Source organism: Chelonoidis abingdonii, chromosome 6 (assembly GCF_003597395.2).
Source record: "Chelonoidis abingdonii isolate Lonesome George chromosome 6, CheloAbing_2.0, whole genome shotgun sequence".
Classification (NCBI taxonomy): domain Eukaryota; kingdom Metazoa; phylum Chordata; order Testudines; family Testudinidae; genus Chelonoidis; species Chelonoidis abingdonii.
The window spans coordinates 93796751-93805034 of NC_133774.1; positions in this window are offsets into that span (position 1 = coordinate 93796751).

Below are 8284 nucleotides of genomic sequence, written 5' to 3' on the forward strand. Positions count from 1 at the left end.
TAGACTGTTCTCAGTTGTAGCAGATGACAGAACAAGGAGTAATGGTCTCAAGTTGCAGCGGGGGAGGTTTAGGTTGGATATTAGGAAAAACTTTTTGACTAGGAGGTTGGTGAAGCACTGGAATGCACGGAATGCGTGATCATCTAGTCTGACCTGCATATTGCAGGCCACAGAACCTCACCTACCCACTTCTATAATAGGCCTATACTCTCTGGCTGAGTAACTGAAATCCTCAAAACATGATTTAAAGACTTCAAGTTACAGAGAACCCACCATTCATGCTAGTTTAAACGTGCAAGTGACCTATACCCCATTCTGCAGAGGAAGGCAAAAAACCTCAGAGTCTCTGCCAGTCTGCCCCAGGGGAAAATTCCTTCCTGACCCCAAATATGGCAATTAGTTAGCCTTGAGCATGTGGGCAAGATCCATCAGCCAGACACCTGGGAAAGAATTTTCTGTAGTAACTCAGAGCCCTTCCCATCTACTGTCCCATCACCAGTCATTAGAGATATTTGCTGCCAGCAGTTGCAGATCAGTTACGTGCCATTGTAGGCAGTCTCATCATATCATCCCCTCCGTAAATTTATCAAGCTCAGTCTTGAAGCCAGTTAGATTTTTTGCCCACACTGCTCCCCTTGGAAGGCTATTCCAGAACTTCATTCCTCTGATGGTTAGAAACTGTCTCCTAATTTCAAGCCTAAACTTGTTCATGGGCAGGTTCTATACATTTGTTCTTGTGTCCACATTGGTACTTAACTTAAATAACTCCTCTCCCTCCCTGATATTTATCCCTCTGATGTATTGATAGAGAGCAATCATATTGCTCCTCAGCCCTCTTTTGGTTAGGCTAAACAAGCCAAGCTCCTTGAGTCTCCTCTCATAAGATAGGATTTCCATTCCTTGGATCATCCTAGTAGCCCTTCTCTGTACCTGTTCCATTTTGAATTAATCTTTCTTAAACCTGGAAGCAGCGGTGGTGGGCTCAGGCTATGAGGTACCCACAGGCAAGGGCAGCACGCGGAGCCATCCAGGGATGTGGTGCCAGCTGCTTCTGGGAGCGGCATAGGGCCAAGGCAGGCATGGAGTCTGCCTTAGCCCCACGGCACCTTTGGGGTGGCAATCCCACAGGCCGGATCAAAAGCCCTGATGGGCCATAGTTTGCCCACCCCTGCTCTAGTTGAAGCTTTTTCAATGCTGAGTGGAGGGGAAGAATTCCTTCTTATATTTGCTTACAACACTCCTGCTAATACAACCCAAAATGTTCATTTTTTTGGAACACTATTACATTGTTTACTCATATTTAGTTTGTGATTCATCGTATCATCGAGAACCTTTTCTGCAGTACTGTATCCTAGGCAGTCATTTCCCATTTTGTATGTGTGCAATTTCATTATTCCTTCCAATGTATAGTACTTTGCATTTGTTCTTATTGAATTTTAGCCTTTAGATTTCAGACCATTTCTCCAGTTTGTTAAGCTCATATTGATTTCTAATCCTGTACTCCAAATAATTAGCAACCCCTCCAATCTAAACTTGATAAGTATACTCTCTATGCCATGATCCAAATCATTGAATAGAACCAGACTCAGTACAGATCCCACTCAATATGTCCTTCCAGCTTGACTGTGAACTATTCAGAACTTCTCTCTGAGTGCGGTTTTCTGACCAGTTGTGCAACCATTTTACAGTAGGTTCATTTCGGCTATATTTCCCTATTTTGCTTATGAGAAGGTCGTGTAAGACAGTATCAAAATCTTTACTAAAGTTGAGATACATCACTCTGCTGATTCCCCGTTATCCACAAGGCTTGTTATCCTATCAAAGGAGGATATTAGGTTGGTTTGACATGATTTGTTCTTGACAAATCCATGTTGACTGTTACTTATCTTATCTTTTAGGTACTTACGAATTGATTATTTGCTTAATTATCTTTCTGGGTAGTGAAGTTAAGCTGACTGGTCTGTAATTCCCCGGGTTGTCCTTATTACCCTTTTTATAGATAGGTACTGTTTTTTGCCCTTTTCCAGTCCTGTGGGATCTCTCCTGTCCTCCAAAGATTTCAAAGATAATTGCTAATGGCTCAGAGATCTCCTCAGCCAGTTCCTTGAGTATTCTAGGATATATTTCATCAGGTTTTGCCTACATGAAGACAACTAACTTATCTAAGGGCACAGCTACATGCTACATGTCTAGCACCTTATAAAGCAGAGGTTGGCAACCTTTCAGAAGTGGTGTGCTGAGTCTTCATTTATTCACTCTAGTTTAAGGTTTCGTGTGCCAGTAATACACTTTAACATTTTTAGAACATCTCTTTCTACAAGTCTATAATATATAACTAAACTATTGTTGTATGTAAAGTAAACAAGGTTTTCAAAATGTTTAAGAAGCATCATTTAAAATTAAATTAAAATACAGAGCCTCCAGATCGGTGGCCAGGACCTGGGCAGTGTGAGTGCCACTGAAAATCAGCTTGCGTGCTGCCTTCGGCACACGTGCCATAGGTTGCCTACCCCTGTTTAAAGGATTGTTTGGGGGATACTGACCATTAAAATCCAGCCTAACTTATAAATCATTGCATATTGGTTCCTATTAATTCTGGTTAATCTTTTCTGAATTTCCTACACTCAGTCTTTGAATTCCATATCTTTCATATACTGTGATACCACATAGTAAATATAATATTCCAGTGTGGTCTTGCCAGAGTAATACTGAGAAAGGCTAGTAGTTCTCTGTTTCCTGATATGCCGCATCTTTGTAGACAGCTTAACATCCCCTTGGTCTTTTTGTGATGCCATGTCACATTGTAGACGTAAGAGCAAACAAAACATTCTAACGCCTACATTACTTGACATTGCATCCTTTGATATTGCTTTCTCCCATTCAATATGCGCTTCATATCAATTTACCCCTGCTATATTAATTTGTATCTTTCTAAGTTGAATCTGTTTTTATTTGGTGGTTTGGGTTATTTTTGGCCTACTTTATTAACGTTTCTTGAGAACTTGTTGTTATTCCTCTGTCCTAACTGATGTTGACATCTCCCAATGTCATATCGCTTCTGAATTTTACTAACATCAGTTTACTCCCTATTTTGGATCATTAGAGAATATTTTGCCTATGACAGGACAAAATACTGTATCCTTCCTGTACCCCACTTCATGCCTCCCTCCATTCAGTAATTTGCTGTTTATCTTTTGTTCCTTCAGTCAGTTTTCATTCCATGTGAATTTCCTCTAAACCCAAACAAATTTGAATGAACTTTGTGTATAGTATGTTATGAGAGAGTATATCAAATGCTTTATTAAAATCTGCATTTTAATATGTATATGTGTTGTGATGGGGGCAAGGCCAGATGGCTACAGTAAAGTACTGAGAAACAGGTATGTTAGCCCCAGGCTAAACAAATCCCTAGGACCATGGTAACCAAATGGCAGTTGCTCCAGGTTAATCAAGGCACCTGGAGCCAATTAAGACCTTTCTAGAAGGCAGTGGAGATAGCTACTTTAATTAGAACACCTGCAGCCAATCAGGGCAGGCTAATCAGGGCACCTGGGTTTAAAAAGGAGCTCACCCCAGTCAGGCAGGGAGGAGCCAGAGGAGAAGGAGTGCGAGTGAGGAGCTGGGAGCAAGAAGGCAAGGAGCTGAGAGTGAGAGAGAGTACTGCTGGAGGATTTAGGAGACAAGCATTATCAGACATCAGGAGGAAGATCCTGTGGTGAGGATAAAGAAGGTGTTTGGAGGAGGCCATGGGGAAGTAGCCCAGGGAGTTGTAGCTGTCATGCAGCTGTTACAGGAGGTACTATAGACAGCTGCAATCCACAGGGCCCTGGGCTGGAACCCGGAGTAGAGGGTGGGCCCGGGTTCTCCCCAAACCTCCCAACTCCTGATCAGACAGAGGAGGAGTTGCCCCAGACTGTGGGGAAGATCACTGAGGTGAGCAAATCTGCCAAGAAGCGCAGGACCCACCAAGGTAGAGGAGGAACTTTGTCACAGTGTATTTCCTAAATTGACTTCTAAATTGACATTAATGCTTTAAAACAACTCTATTTATACAGTTGGCTCTCTATATGTTTTCCAGTTCGTTAACAAGGGCAAGCAGCAATAATTTGTACTAACATTGAAGGAATAAAGATTCAATAAGCACTTGTAGTGTAATTCCATGTACATATATTAATTTGCTTTACAGTAACTTAATGAGGAGAAATTGAATAGTCTCCTCTTGAAATAAGGCTAATGTTATCAGAGTTCTTGTGCAACACGCATGGGAGATGTGAACATCTGACTCAAACTCTGCCTTCATTTTCCAAATTACCCAAACAAATGCTGTGATATTGGAGGTAATCTGATTATTAATTTGTGATGTAAATGTCTGATAATGAAGGGGATGATTCCACATATGATTGAATTCAGATAGTCTCCTAATAATAATTTATTGGGAGGAATCTGCATACAATTCCTTTTAAGAGCCACTAAAAATTTCTAAACCAGACAAGTTAACTGAATGATTTTTTTAGAATCTTCCTTGGATATGTGTAATAAAAAGTCTACAAAATCTGACTGGTTCATAACATTTATCACATGGCTATCACCATGGTTCCATGTTCTTTGATACGGCTCTGCAGCTTATCAAATGTTTATTCTTTCCACATATGTTGTACGTTATGTATTTAAATTAATGTATCTATATGTTTAATAAAACAGTAGTGGTATGATTTCAATTACATGTCTGTCTTCCATTTACTGGGTGCTGTAGTGCCAAACCTACTCACTACATTTGTCAATCCATAGTATTAAATAACATATATTAGCTTCTGATGATGGGCAAGTGGAAATAAAGAAATATACTATTCCATCAATGTTTTGTTTGCCTGTCTCAGCTGATGTAGGCAAGAAGGTGATCTATATATATAAAAATATTCAGCCTTCAGGTATGTGAATCAATAACCACTAAATGTGACCAGATCTCTCAGACTGACTGTGTTTCAGATTCTACAGAGAAGATATAGCTACAATATGCCAAAGTAAATTAACATTTTAAATATCATGAAAATACATATTAGTGGTTTGATGCAAGTGTAGCATGTAACTTTTGATAGTGGAGAGGGAGGGGGAGTTTAGCTAGACTCCAGAATCTGAACTTTCTTCTGAAATAGCACATGTAACTGCATTTTAAGGGATCAAATCTATTTCTAATTTTTTATATTTTTAATTTTTTTTAAAAATGAAAAGGGTGATTTTTCAGTAGAGGGAGAAATGGAGATTTAAGGTGCACCCCCGAGATTTCTTTTGTCTCTGTCATCTTCTCCTTGTCCTTGTGAGAAAAGTGATGTGTTAGATGGATAATAGTCACTAGGGTTGAAATTCTGATACCCACCATGACTTTTCTCAAAACCCAAGTAAACAGGCCTTGCATAGAGAGGACAAATATGGAGGCTGAGAAAGATGGTATCCTCCCTTCTTCCATCCCAGAGGCTGGGCTTGGAGTGTTTGTCCAGTCAGCCTGTGCCCATTACCATATCCTGGGGTCTAGTAGCAGACATAGTTTGCTACATCCTCATGGCCATTAGGTCTGCAGAATTAATGGACTCATTGACCTGTACCAATTACTGACCCCCCTATAGTGCTTTACCCTCTGCACTTCTATATGGAGAGCCACCATGAAGCTTGGCTCCAGAGTGTTCAGGGGGCTGCAGCAGACTCTGTGGATATTTTTGACAGTTTTGATATATTCATGACCATATCTAGATCCCTCCCTGCTTATTCTTTCTTTTGAGATTACACACACAGGGCTTTCCAGGGCCCTGTACTAGGCATGGGAGTTTCACCTGAGAAGAATAATTTAGCCGGCAATTAAAAATGTGGAAGACTTACTTATCCACTTAACTCTGGGACTGGATGATACCCTCCTCCACACTTCTGGTCAGCAAGAAGGACAGTGCTCCCCTCTTCCTTGACCTCACTCAGCTGCTTCCTGCTCTTTCTTAGGTTCATAGATTCTAAGGCTAGAAGAGGGACCATTATGATCATCTTATCTGACCTCCCGTATAACACAGACCATAGAACTTCCCCAAAATAATTCCTGGAGCAGATATTTTAGAAAAATATCGGATCTCTATCTAAAAATTGTCAATGATGGAAAATCCTTCACAACCCTTGGTAAATTGTTCCAATGTTTAATTACTCTCCTTATTAAAAATGTAAGCCTTATTTCCAGAACTTATCTAGCTTCAATGGCCAGCCATTTGATCGTGTTACCACTTTTCTCTGCTAGATTGAAGAGTCCATTATTAAATGTTTGTTCCCCATGTAGATATTTATAAACTGTAATCAAGTAACCCCTTAACCTTCTCTTTGTTAAGCTAAATAGATTGAGCTCCTTGAGTCTGTCACTACAGACGCTCCCCAATTTACACAAGCATTCTGTTCTGGAACACCTTGTGTAACTCGAATTTTGCGTAAGTCAGAAACGGCTACCAGACAATAATGCAACCTCCCCCCCACCCTTTTTCTGTAAGTGTGGATTTGTGTAAATTGGGTTTTCGTAACCTGGGGGGCATCTGTATAATGCATGTGTTCTAATAATGTAATCCTTGTGGTGGCTTTTCTCTGAATCCTTTTCAATTTATCAATATCCATCTTGAATTGTGGATACCAGAAGTGGCCACAGTATTCCAGCCGTAATACACCAGTGCCAAGAACAGAGGTAAAATAATCTGTTTACTCCTTCTCGAGATTCACCTGTTAATGCATCCAAGGAGCACATTAACCCTTTTTGGCGACAGCTTATATTGGGAGCTCATGGTCAGCTGATTATCTACTACAACCCCCAAATCTTTTTCAGCGACACTGCTTTCCATAATAGAGTCCCCCATCCTATAAGTATGGCCTAAATTCTTAGATGTATATATTTACATTTAGCCATATTAAAACACATAGTGTTTGTCTGCACCCAGTTTACCAGATCGATTTTATAGGTGACTTGTCCATTTACCACCCCCTCAATTTTTGTGTCATCTGCAAACTCTAGCCTTAATTATTTTATGGTTTCTTCCAGATAATTAAAAAAAAGTGTTAGGGCCAAGAACTGATCCCTGTAGGATCCCATTAGAAACATCTCTGTTCGATGAGGATCCCCTGTTTACAATTACAGTTTGAGGCCTATCAGTTAGCCAGCTTTTAATCCATTTAATGTAGTGCCATGTTAATTTTATAGCTTTCTATTTTTTTAATCAAAGTATCATGCAGTACCAAGTCAAATGCCTTACAGAAGTTTAAACATATTACATCAACACAATTCCTTTTATCAAACAAACTTGGAATCTCATCAAAAAAAATATCACATTAGTTTGACAGGATCTGTTTTTCATAAACTCATGTTGATTGGTATTAATAAATTATCGAGTTCTGTATCAGATCTTCCATTATTTTTCCTGGATTGATGTCAGACTCACAGGTCTATAACTATCCTGGTCTGTCCATTTACCAATGCCGAATAGAGGGGAATGATCACTTCCCTCGATCTGCTGGCAATGCTCCTACTTATACAGCCCAAAATGCTGTTAGCCTTCTTGGCAAGAAAGGCACACTGTTGACTCATATCCCGCTTCTCGTCTACTGTAACCTCTAGGTCCTTTTCTGCAGAACTGCTGCCTAGCCACTTGATTTCCTAGTCTGTAGCAGTGCATGGGATTCTTCCGTCCTAAGTGCAGGACTCTGCACTTGTCTTTGTTGAACCTCATCAGATTTCTTTTGGCCCAATCCTCTAATTTATCTAGGTCCCTCTGTATCCTATCCCTACCCTCTAACGTATCTACCACTTCTTCACTGTTTTAGAGCTTACAAGTGGTTATTGCCCCTTTAAGGTCCACCCTACCCCTCAGTCCCCTTTGTAGGGTGGGCCCTTAAAGGGGCAATAACCCCTTTTTCTTCCAGATCCACTCACTGTGGTGAGCGTATTTTCTGAAAATTTGAGAGTGTTGATTAGATTAGCCCCTGCGTTGATCAGCTTGATTCACTTAGGATCTATGTGTCATATAATATCAATTGACATGAACTATGGAAGAATTACTGGGTTTCTATTTTAAACAGTAAGAATAATTAATTTCTCCACTCTGTTGAGGATATATGTGCTTATTGGACCAGCCAAGTAGCCTACTGTCAGTACAGTATATTCAGGTTCATTTATCAATACGGATCATCAACCCTTGGTCAATACGGACTAAGAGTCTTTGTTGCTGTCTGCTCATACCTTTCAGTAGTCTGCTTTTATTAGAAGTTGATCACA